This window comes from Aythya fuligula, chromosome 9, assembly GCF_009819795.1.
Source record: "Aythya fuligula isolate bAytFul2 chromosome 9, bAytFul2.pri, whole genome shotgun sequence".
Lineage (NCBI taxonomy): Eukaryota > Metazoa > Chordata > Aves > Anseriformes > Anatidae > Aythya > Aythya fuligula.
In genome coordinates, this window is record NC_045567.1 from 5,011,159 (window position 1) to 5,024,726 (window position 13,568).

A 13,568-nucleotide genomic window follows, 5' to 3' on the forward strand; every position below is an offset into this window, starting at 1 on the left:
AAAAATTTTCAAAGCTTGGCTTGCTTCAGAAAGGAAAACCTGCTCAATTCATTTCCCTATAAGTCCCCAAACATAATTTCACTTGGAAGCTGGTAAGCAGAGCCTTTCATTGCTAAGCCAGATGATTTCTGCAGAGGATGGTACCATCAGGCTTCTTGGTTAACACCTGCCTGAAGTTCCCAGCATCTCCCAGCCACGCTCATTAAAACCCCTGCTCATTGCCTTCACTGCATTCCTATCAGCGTCATGCTGAGCGTTCAAATGTACAGAAAATTAAAGCCACCTATTGCATTCTATTCCCACAGATAACAAATCCAATTACTCATCTGTTTTTGATTTTCACAGCTGTTCATTGAGTTTCTGACCAGAGCATGGATGAGTTTTAAGCTACCAACTTAAACGTTTTCCATATGGCATCCAACCGTGCAACTTGGATTCATTCACTTTGAAGCTGGAATATTTTAATATTATTAGGGCTTTTCAGGAAATTAACTTTTACTCATGCGGTATTCCTCAAGTCAGGGACAAAAAGCTGTCAGTCTAATTAGTCACCTGCCTAAATTAAGCTGCATAACTAGTTGCCAATAGTGTGCATGGAAGTAATAGAAGTCACAGACTCTCAGAAGCCTCCACTTTGCTACACAGTGCTGTCGTCTCTAAAAAACTCATTACATGAAGACTGCAAAATCCCCGTGTGCACCCATGCTTAACTTTGCTCAAACAATGCTTTTTTGCTTAAACTTTCTATTTTTGGTCACTGGAGCAGAACTTTTTCTGGAAAGTCTGAGAAAGCTCTCTTCATCTGTTTCTGAAACACATGGGAATTAACTTCCCCTATTAAAACAAAAGCCTAACCGCCCACCAAAATACCTCTCTCAAATTATGCTGGCTATGACAGCAGCGCCATAAACAACTGAAATATCTTGCTTAGCCTTTGGTTAGTAGTTTATTATTAAGACATAAGTTTTTGGCACATTTGGTGTGCAAGTCTTTTTGGCAAGGTGAGCATAACTCCTGGATGATCCGTCTCAGAGAGTCCGTAGTTTGGGGATAAACAAACGGAAAACCAGCTGGCTGCACTCTCACTCAACAAGGTAGGTTATTGCAGGAGCAAACTGAGACATGAACAGGCTGGCTGTGCAGGTACTGGGCTAAAGGAAATTCCACCAGTCTTTTTTTTTTTTTCTATTTTATCACATTATAATAAGAAAACAAGAGGCGAGATGTGCTGCCTTTTTTAATATTTTATTATTATTATTATTATTTTCTTGTCCTGATGCACAAAGAGACTGGGTAGAGGACAGTCTTGTAAGAGTAAGCACAAATGGCTTTGCTCACCCATCCCTACATATATCCACATGAGTCAGACTTTCACAGGGCTAACATCTGGAGGAGGATGGAGGCTTCCCTGGAATATACCAGGGAGTTTCCCCAGCGACGTGCACATCCAGGGCCAGGTCAAAGACCCATCTATTTTACTGATTCCCCTTCCCAGCAGCTGGGATGCCTAGAGAAAGTATACAAGCAGCACAAGTACACAAAGATATTTCCCTAGTGTATCCTCCCAGCTCCGAACTTCCTCAGCCAGAGACTGTATCTACAAATTTGCACTCAGGAGTCCTTCGTGGCTTTCTCCTCCATTTTTTTAATCATGGTTTGAATCGTTCAGTTTTCAAAACATCCTGTGGCAAGGCATGCCACCATTTAGTTCTGTTTCTATGGAAAAAGTAAGTTTTTTGTTTGTTTTAACCTTGCCAACTGATTGTTTCGTTATGTACTTACAATTCTCATGTCATGAGAAATATCAAATATGCCTTCACTAGTCACCTTTTCCATACCTCCTCTGGTTTTATGAACTGCTACAATCTGCCTTTCCCACCCTCTAATTCATATCATGACTTTTCTGGGTTTAAGAATTGCATGTCAGCACTTCCTACAACTTTATGTAAGCTTCTGAACACTCTATATAGAATGAATGAACCAAAACCACATGGACCAAGCAAGACATCAACAAGCCACGAAGTTATTGGCATGATGATGCTTTCACTTTTATCCTCCTAGTATTGTTCCTAACAGTTTTATTTTTTTTTCCCTTTTTTATTTTATTACTATCACAGTGAAAAATTAGAGTTTTACTCTCATCTCCACCTCAGTGAAGAATTATTGGGGGGGGAGGGAGAGAAGGTTGGTTGTTTTTGGTTTGTGTTGTTATAGAAATTGCAGTAGTCCAATCTAAGACAGACGGACTTACCCACTTAATTACTAGTACCTTACAAAAACATGATAGATGTGAGGCATAGTTTTTGTGTTGTGCTGTGTGAACTTCTCAGTGAATCCATATGACTACTAATTTTATTTTATTTTTTTTTTAAAATCATAACTGCTACCAGTTCTCCCCATAAAAAGCCATCCTTATCCATCTAGAGCTTCCCAGATCCATTTAAAAACCAGCATCCATTTGTTACTTGCTATTCCTTTGGCACCAAGGCTGATTAAAGTCATATTGTGAAAATTCCGAGCTGATGCATATTTGAATTCCTTCAGAACACCAGCACTATACTATTTGGCCTTGACAAAAATTAAAAAGAATAATCTTTTATCAATTTGTTCCAAAAGCTTCTGTTGCCATCTCCATTTGAGTGTTGCAAAACCTCTGTGAGAAATAGCTCAGGCCAGACCAGCACCCTGCGCACACCCGAGAAAGCACAGAGAGTGTCCTGCAGAAAAGGATTCAGTGGATTCATGAAGAGGGCTTGGAGCCATCGTGAGGTATCACGTAATTAAACGGCTGCATTAACCTTACAAGTGTAAATGCCAAATTTGGAAGGAGTCAAGATCTTTCCTGTCACACACCAATATTAATGCTGACACCGTTTATAATTCACCAGAAGTTTCCAAGCTGGCTAAAAAACCTTTTTGCTGGTCCTACGTGCTGTAAAGATTTGAAGACTAAACACTGCGTTTAACTATAAGCAAGACCTGGTACTGTCACATTACTTGTGACTAGGGAGAAGATCAAAGCAGCAAAAAACCTCAGGATCATGCAGAACACCTTTCCAAAGGAAAACAAGCTATGAACTGCTTTGTCCTTGGGGTTTTTGTTTGTTTTTAAAAGGCTGCTAAGCTTAAGTGGTATGTTACCTAAAACAACACAGCAAAGCCAAAGACCACACATTTTCATGTCTAAATAAGTTTATGTTGCAATATAAATGTTACAATATGAAAGCAAGGTTTTTCAAGGTTTTATAACGAGGGTTATTTCAGACAAAAAACAACATTGAGCTGTTCCCACAGGAATCTTTCTTTTCCTGATGCCACGTTCTTTCCACCTCCATCTCTTTTTCATTTAAATTCTTTCTTCTTACAATCACATCTCAAGATTGCTTCTTTGCTCAGTAGATGCATTTTGAATAGAAAGAGCTAGCCCAACCAGAGCTAGCTTTGTTGCAGAATTTTAATTAAAAGGAACAGCTCCTATTATGGCCCCCATTTTCCCAACCAGTAACCAAAGAAACTCATTCTCCAGTTTAACATCATGTTTTAGTGTTGTTTCTGACATTTAGCTGACATTCTAGTTGTATCCTTTACTCTGATAGCCATCATGTGCCTCCTGGACAGACATGGCCCTTACATGAAAGAAAGAAAACAAAGCTAACAAGGACAACCCATCTAATGTAATAGTTAGGCATCTAGAAGCAAAGAGATTGGGTTTTTACCTTAAGATATTTGTTCTCTGAATGTCTTAGTACTCTTGCACAAAGCAAAACCACTTTCGAGCACCCCTGCTCTGCCCAGTCCTGTGGCCAGGGATGCCAAGTCTTCTCGGAAGGTGACTGCCAGGAAGGCCAGGAAAGAATTAGTTCACAGCACCAAATAATCCCCTCTTAATAAATCACATCATAAGGATCCCAAGCAGATCCATGCAAAAAAAAAAAATAATAATGCAGAAACCCATCTCCAGATGTAGAAAGCTTTGTGCAATTTTGCGAAATCTAAAGTCTCAATCCATAGCAAAATAACTTTCCACTAAGCTGAAATGACATTTGTTTCCCCACAGAGAAAGCTAGGGAAAGGAAGGATTTCACATCCCCTGACTTATTTTGTCAGGTTGAATTTGATCTTACCCACATCACCAATTCAGACACCGAACACAGAGAGCTCCAGGGGAAAGGCAGCCAGGCAGTTCATTACAGGAAGAAGAATTTTTTTAAATGTAAATATCACTGAATTGGAGACTAGTATTTCCCACCCTACAAGGCATGTACATATACTTAAAAGCAGCTGCCTCGTGGTAAATGCCTTAAATCTTCTCTGCTGCTTAGAGAGCACCGTATCTCCTCCACAAGTTCATACACACATCTTCTTCCTCCCTGGTGGGTTTCTAAAACCTGAAGTCCCAAATAAGTTGCTTCATACAAGGGTTCACAAAACATCTACATCTACAGTGGCTCAACACTGACATCCCACCTCCTCTACCAGAAGAGCTGTAAAAGACAACAACCAGAGAACAGAGAGCCACACGCCAACCACACTGTACTCCTTGATGCACTTGCTCGCCAGGCCTTGAGAGCAGAAGGCTCATGTTCAAAGCTCCAGGCGCTCCAACAACCTGAACTGCTGCCACCCAGCAGCTCTTCTGGGACTGCTTCGCCGTGAACTGGTGAGCCACTCGCTCTCCCAGCACCGTGTGCTCCCCTCGCTTGCACAACACATTTCTCTACTTCTCCCATGGGAAATCAGCAGTCAGGCCAGGAACAGAGTGAGCCAGGGAAAACTCAGAATGCCTTTCTATTCCAACCTGGAGATATAAAAAGCATCAGCCGGCTCCTTTCACTAGCACGAACATTCAGACCTTCACATTGTTAGAGTGCTTAATTCCTGTTGAACTAAGGCATATAAACACCTACAAATCCAGTCTTGGCCGACTTGAATGGTCTCTAGTTTCTCTTTGGGCATTTAATCAAGTCCCTAAGTCATCATATAATCAAAGAAAAAAAACAAAAAAAAACAAACAACCACCAGCAGAGATGATTTTAAAGAGGCAGCAGGAACTAGGAATCCTAAAAGCAGCATCCATACCAAGGAAAGAAGGAGGCAGCAGCATCTCTGAACACACTCTCTTTGTCCACAATGAAAGATAAAGCTACTGGTTGGGCTTTTTTTTGTTGTTATTATGTTTGCTCAGACTTTCTGCTCAATCAAGAAAAAGTCAGATAGACATTAAGTTACAAGAACCTTTAAGATATAGCAATGAAATATAGAAGTGCAGCTTTGCCTCAGGATACACAAATCACACAACGCAGGTCAGTGGGACATAAATTCTATACATACATGGAAATGTGGTCTATGATGTGACTGCATAATCAGGCCACGTAGGTCATTATCAAGAATTAAATAAACCAAAGGATTTCACAAAGACCACAGAAATGATAGAAGTGTAAGGAGCTTGAGCAGACTGGAATTCAGATTTGTGATGCTTTGGGATTGAAACAGAATTTTAATTTCAGATCTACATCTTTAAGACCTGGTAGGTCTAAGCTATGATCAATACTCAGTAGCTGAAGAAAACAGATGTTAGTGCTCCCTAACACTGGAGAAGGTGAATAGCTGGGAAACTGAATGAAAATCACTCTCAATATCATCCTTGTATCTCAAGGATCTGGAGTCAGTCCCACTTACTGATGGAGAACATGAGAGACATTATAAAAGCATGTGGGGTCCTTGCATCCATGTCATGTACCCAACGGGTCAGAAAGGTCCCTTCCACTGTGCACAGCCAGCCTGATTGTCCTCCACAAGCACCGAACATCTAAAGAGCCTGCTTTGCTACTCGTGCGCAGCAATACAATCTCATCCCATAAGAAGAGGGAAACGTGGTCTTTGTCAGATCCACGAAACTACCAGCACTGCCCTTAACAGGCCCAGCAAATTGGATTCTTCAGGATTGCTGCACGTGAGCAGAGCAATTTCATAAGCACTGGCTTTAGGACAATTTAGGAGTACTAAACAGTACTCCTAGCAGTACACCAGGGACCTATGGCATAAACCTGAGGCTACCATCAGTGAATACCACTTCAAGCAGCCCTTCCCAGATCCTTCTTTGTGGTTACACAGAGCAGTCAGCTGTCGCGCCTGCATTGCACCTTTAATATCCACAGAACAATAAACTGCTGACAGGTTCCAAAGGCTGGAGAAGCCACAGCTCTCTGAATTCAACCCCTCTGCTCACCTGACAGCTTTCCTAGAGGACCCCACAGTGTTCCACAGCTTGCAGTGGTGCTGGGACACACCAAGCAGCTAGCACATCAACTCAAAAATTTCAGCCACCAAGTTCTGCTCAGCTTAGAGGTAGCATGAAAATAAATGTTCCCTTCCACTTTTGCTGAATAGAAGGGTGCAGACTGCACCGGTAGAGAGTAATTCCTTTAAAATGCAAGTCTAATACCATAATGTGATTATCCAAGAAATTTTAGCTGCTTACAACATCAGTAATAAAATAGTGGATCAAGACATTGTAAGTATTTTAAATAAGCTTTTTCTGTGTAAGTAGTTTTTTTTTTTTTCCCCACAGATAAGATATGCCTGTAGAGCTTAAGAAGATAAGAATGGTTATTATTTGATTTGACCAAAAAAGCTTTGTAGCACAGTATCTCCAAGAATAACCTACAATGGATACACAAGGAATAGAGTAAAAGCAGAGGAAGCACAGAGTAATGCTTGCCCAGAGTAGTCCCTCAGCATCCTGATACTTCTTGTCTAGCATCTTTCTCAGCCAGAGACCAAATTGTCTCTGGCACATTTTGATGCCAGCTTACACCTGCACAAAGCCATGGCTCTCCTGCCTGCAAGAACTGGAGGGAATGTGGTGGCACCATGTGTGCTCCCACCAGCAATAGCAATACATCCTTTTCTTTTTACCTCCACATACTGCTCCAGTGTTATGGCAACACAAACAACAAATAGAAAGGAAGACAATGTGAACTTTGAGTATAATTGCCATCGTCATGACTTAAATGAAAAAGAGATATGGGAAATTTTTAGTGCATTTCCACATTTCCTTGAGCATCTTTTGCCAGTATTTCAATAGATCCTAAGTCTCGGTCTCTGCCTATGCATTGCTTTTCACAGGCAGATCCCCAGGTATTAATTATGCTCTGGCAGTGGTTTTCAGGGAACTCTTCATACATCTCCAGCAATATTAGAAAACCAGTGCCCAAAGGCCAATCCACTGATGATGACTGCAATTTCTCCCTCTAGTCTGCTGCTGAGATAGCAAGCAGCACAAAAGCCTGGGAAACAAAGCAATGGGAAGGGTCCATTAATATACCATGGCTCTCAAAGAATGGGTCATTGAAAATAAACCTATGCATTCTTTCCATCTTCAGTTTGCTATGTCTTGGTGTCTCAGCTGTCTGTATTCCAGAAGACTTACTTTCAACACCTCCAAAGACAATATATACCAGAGACCCCAAAAATTTGTACTCTGCCACATTCAGCCATTCTTACAGAGACATTTATGTTCCACATGAAATATCAGAACAAAGCAGCACACCTTGCTTACCACCTTTGTTCTCAAATCACCCTCCAGATTTTTGGCACAATCTTTCCTGCTAAAAACAGAGGTTTTGTTCCTGAACTGTATGACCATACATAGATATAGACGAGTGTACAAACATGCATAAGCCAAGTTTACTGAAGAGCATGAAAGATTTTAACACCTTTCACTACATTTTCTTCTTAGAACTTTTAATATTCATTTACAGATTATTAAAATATTTATATGCAAAGCCTCTCTCTAGGTTAAGTGATGATAGCAGGGGTTATTAGCTAAAGGGACTTACAATCAGCACATCTTTCTAGCTTTCCAGAAAAGAAAAGAAAAAAAAAAAAAAAGAAAAAAGTTTATCTTGGATTTCTTGAAACTGGACTCGGCATAGAGCCAGTTGTGGCAGCAGGGCTGTTGAGCCCGTTGTGGCATCTGCAAGTCTGCCTCCTGCTCCCCCTTGCCCTGCACTTCACTACTCATCTGAAGCAAACCTCAGAGCTCCAAGTGCACCATCATGAGACATTTTGGATCAACCAAGGATTAAAACACTGACCTCCAAAGCACAAAAGGATGAGTTCTTCCTGCTAAAACACCAGGCTCTCAAGCAAATGCATCCCATATGCACACATCCTCTGTGAACTGGGCACAGCTGGGGATACACACCACATAACACGCCCACACATGGATCCATAGGTCACCCAGCAAAAATGTGGGATGAACGGCTGAATACAGTGTTTGAACACAGTGACTCATAGCACAGCTTTTCTGCAGCTATGCAAAACACTAGAAACTTCTCAGCCACCCCAGAGAAGTCAGCAGCAAAATTTGAGTTCTGCAATCTCTTTGGGCTCCCTGGCTTGATCCTCTCTAAGCACATTTTCCTGATGCATCACAAACATCTATAGACAATTATCCCGAAAGCTCAGCAGTCCCGGGGATCTGCAAAGTTCTTGTTAAGCAGAGGTGCATTTTTACCTTCTAAGATGCTGTAATACACCTCACAACACTAACAAATTCCTTGAGCGGAAGAGCCTGACTGCTTTCTTAGTGCAATGGGATATTCCGGTCCACAAAGAGGCAGAAAACTTTGCAAACAAGAGACATGAGAAGGAACCAAAAACATACCTTCCAGCTACAGGAGCTGCACTGAACATGCCTTTCTCCCTTCCATGTTCTGAGAACAAGGAAGAAAATTGTGGGAGAAGGCCTCAGGGCCTTAAATGGCCCTGACCAGACACACCTGGGGCCTCACCACAGAGACGTGGTCCTCACAGCTGGTTCTGGCTGTGCGAAGCCCAGAACAGAGCACAGGGAGCTCAGCCCACAGCTGTACAGGGACCTGTGGCCCCAGCCTGGGCAGGAGGTAGCCCCTGGGCCATGGGCAGGGGTGGAGGAGGCTGCAGGAGAGGCAGGCTGGGGAGATTAATGGTGATTAGTGCCCTGGAGGCCCTGAAGGGAGAAAAGCACTTGTGGCCTCTGGGAAGTAAAAGGAGATCTCATTTGTTAGTACTGTCTCTGAGCTTTATGTCTCAATGCTTCTGTTGAGACAGATTCCCCTTAAAATTGTCCTTTGACTAGCGATGCAGATGTCAATGACTTGTGTGTACTTTTAGGCAGACAGGAACATCAGCTGTGCAGCAGGTAAATGCATTTAGTGAACTTCCACACTTCTGTAGTGCCACAGGATCAGGGCCTGGCAGTGGCCTGGCAGTGGCCTGGCAGCTCATGCAACAAATCCTGTGGTTTTGCTCACTAGATTTATGAAAATGTCTCCATGCAAGCTGCTGTTTTTCTCTTGCCTCTGTTTGTTTACAGAGAAATCCAGGAACTGCTGATTGTCCTGGCTCCCACAACTTCTGTCAACTAGCAAGTAAAGCAAGTCACATATTCATTTACAGATGCAAAGCCAGTACATTACATATTGCCCTTCAAGTATCAACAACTCCTAACATACACAGGGATAGTTCAATGGCTGGGCATCAACTTGCAACAGATCTGAGGTAGCAAATAGTAAACATCAATTGCTAGGTGAAATTCAGGCAGACAACCATGTGCATACAGAATGGCTAGGCACCTGCTACTTCCACTAAGGTAAAAACTGTGTAATAGTTCCCTTTAAGATGTTCATATGCAAAATACTCAAACTGATGAGCTCTGGGCCATCTTAGTAGCTTAATGAACTGTTTCACTTTTCTTTTATGTCTGGTACAGATGTGTCACACTGTATGCAGTGGGGATAAAATGATTTTATTCCTGACACATACAGACAACCTCTGTCTGTTCTTAATCATGGAGAGCAGGGGGCTGTTTGTTTAAACTGGAGGCTGTCTGTTGGCTCTGATTCAGCTTCCCAGTTTCTCTAGTGATCATACTTGACTTGATGAAAGACTGAGATATTTCTAAGTCTCACCCCAAGACGTCCAAGCCCCTGTCCAAACCAAGAAGGCCCCTGTCCTGATCACTTCAGGTTCCACAAGCTAGAAGGAGTCAGCGCTTGTGTAGGAGACCTCAAAACAAAGCAGCATGTTATAAAAAGAGAGCTTTCCTATTTCTCTCACATTGCTCCCCACTTCTGAAATTCAAGCCTTCTTATACGTTATGTCCTATATTTTCATCCTTCCTGACTTTTCTGAAAGAATTTTTATTTTTCCCAGTAAAAGTAGACCTGTAAGAGAATTGAGCAAAATTGTGAGGCCAAACTCTCTTTCCCAAACTGGCCCCAAAGCCTAAGTTTAATAGTTGATGTTTCATAGGATTTTTCTCTGACATTCTGTCCATTGCACCTTACTCAGTACTAGCATCTACTAAGAAAAAGACAAAACATGTTCTCATCAAAACTCTTAGGTCTGTTTCCAGTTAAGGGTGCAGTAAAATAATATGTCATTTATAAATTGGATGGAAAAACCCAAAGAGATTTAAAGAGAGACTGGTTTCTTCTTGGAAAAATAAATGTCATCCTAGCTCCACCTTTTCTTCTACACACAGGACAGACCAAGAAGAGCAGGGGAGGTCACATGGCTCTTTCTGTCAATGAGATGAATATTTCCTTTATGCTTGCACTAGAAAAGTTTGTAGCTAGCAGCACCTTTAACAATCACATTAAAGCAATGAGTAAGATACAATTATTGTCTTCAAATTGTTTTAAATATTGACAGAGTTGCCACATGACTAAGACCTACCTACAGTCCATGGCCAACATGACCCTCATCACCCAAACCACATAACTAGATCACGCTGTCCCACCTATCTGTTTACCACATCTCCTCTCCTAGACTGCAAGTTCTGTAAGATAAGAGCAGCTTTTTTTTTATCCCTCCCTTTAGGAGCTAGAAAATGAGGCCCCACCTTGACAGATTCATGACAGTAACTGCTTTTAGTCAAAAAATGATTTACAAAGTTTAAGTAAGTTGGCGTTTCCTCAAAAGTAAGCAAAACCAAAATGGCTTTGACTTGAAACAGAGCTGCTTCAGTAAAACATTTGCTTCTCGTAAACAGGGAAAGAAGAGAAAGGATAGGATATGTGATTTCCTGATTACATCCAAGAAGATGCAAGCTGATTTCTATCAAGTCCTGAAGGTATCTACATCTCATATCAGATGAGATATGCCTGGCTGCCGGGGTTCAGGATAGCAAAATCTTAGAGTGTCTTGATGTTAGTGTGCAACTTTATACAACTTACAGTCATTGGAGCAGGAATTAAAATCCAGTATATTGTTGCCTATATGTATTTGCTAACCACTGGGCTAGAGAGTATTTGTCATATTTTGTTCTCTGGCTCAGGAAAAACAGTCTATACTGTAAGGACATAGGTCCAATGGGAGAAATTGCGAGTGTACTGCCCTTTCTTCCTAAGACACTCAAAAGCACTGTTAATTCAGTGGAATTGGATTATCCAGCTCCACCCAACCACAGATTGGAATTGACTCAGGGATTCCCAGTTTCTGGCCAAATGCATTAACTACTGAGCTAAATAAAAGGGAACAATGACTGTCAAGACAAAAATAAATCCCAGGAGTAACTGGTTAGAGAATTTGACCTGAATTCATAAATAGTTCCAGGATGACCTAAATACCATTTTCCCAAACTTCTTAATCGCCAGCTTTTTTTTCCTTGCTTTGCAGGCCATTCGGCTCATATGGAGTACCTCAGTGTATGCATTTAAACATCAGCAAACATAAGAAGATAAAGTTTTATTTTTATACAGCTTAGATAGAAAGGAACTCACTTTGGGATTCATTAGTCCACACTTATAAAGCTGTCATTTGATTTTCTAGAGTGACCATCATTGCAAACTTATCACTGCAAGTAACACAGCAGACAAAATGACCACAGTCATCCTCAAGAACAACATTCTCCCAAATTAAAGGTCACAAAACGCCTGACAGAATTGCCCTTTTCATAAGTCACTGGAAATATTAAAACTCCTGAGAATAGAGGATGACATGGTATCATCCTCAGACACAAAGCAAAACGAAAGGGCACCTAATTAGAGGTTCACAAATATCAACAAGGCAAAGTTGAAGGAGACTTCAGCCTGTGGGAAAGAACAGCTTTCAATTGCCACGTGCTTGAGGTCATAGCTATGATCTCTACCACAAACCACGTTTCTTCTCCACCTCCATGGACATGACCAACAGGTAGTACAACATGGTAAGAGGGAGAAGTGTTGGCTAAGCATCTCCATGTTGTTTTTTATCCTACAAAAATAAGCTTTGTAAAGTACAAGCAGACATCAGAGCTATTTGCATTAAAGACACAGCAATGATAAAACATCCATTGGATGCACTCAGTGCATCGTTCACCAGGCTTTTCAGAGCTGGACGGCAAATATTGTCAGTTAAATAGGGCTTGACAAGCCTAGCAACTGGAGACTTTACTCAGATGGGGGATACGTAATTAAGCAATAAAGTGTACCATGCCACGCTTGCTGGGGAGTAATAACATGCCTCAGGGGGCATTAAAAACTGTAAAGCTGCAAGCAATGGCACCCGAGAGGTGCAATTATGAAGAAAATCACAAGTGTATTGCTCTTGTTGTGAGCCTGGTAGTTAAGGGCCTGCCTGGCACCCACCGGGCCATCCTGGCCCGGCCTGGCAGGACCTTCCCTTCAGCCACACATGGAGGCAGCCACTGCCACAACCAGCCTGCCGCCATACATGGGCCCCCCCAGTGCAAAAGGCCTTAGGTGAAGGCACTGGGATGTCCTCGGCCCAAAATCCCACTGGAACAGCCCCCCAGTGAAAATCTCCCTCCTAGGCCCCAGTAGCACTTTAAGGTCTGCAGCACTTGCAGCCCTGCACCAAGCTGTACCTTGTCCAGAGGCGGTAATTCTCATTTCATTTTTTGTTTGTTTGTTTTTCATCACCTTACAGTTCTTTCTGGAAGTTTAGTGGCATAATTAAGAGAATGCTTTCCAATACCTTTCAGTTGCTCCATGCCTATAAGGAAAATGGCTGGAAGGCCACATAGAAACACCATATGAGGGCAACCAGAAGGCCGGGACATGTCTGCCCTATTTCTGCAATAGTTAAGTTTTGATTCCCAACAGGTTAACCCCTGTTGGGGTCAGAAGGGGTGCTGGGGTGCCCCAAGAGCCCCCTGCCTGCCCTGCATGGGGAAGGACCATGGTGTTGGTGTGGCACCACTGTGCCAGGGCAAAGCAGGAAGAAAACTGAAGGGGAAAAAAAAAGCGTATGTGAAAGGCACACTAAAACAAGCTGTGGTATTAACCACCCTTTGCGGAAGTCTGTGACTGAAAGCAAGGAAAAACGTGTGAGAGAAGAAACAAGTGACTAAGGATGGCACCATGTTGCAGAGCACCCTAACAGCTGGCAAAACACTCAGCAGTTCATAGGAGATACCCTTCAGCAAGACAAGCCAAGAACAAACCCCACATTTATCAAGTTGACAAGTATACAAAGCTAACAAATTAAGATTTGTTTTACTACTTTAATTTTATTTCTACTATTGTATACAAGAAGAGACCTATGAAATGCAGGTAGTTCTGGGGAGGACAGGGGAC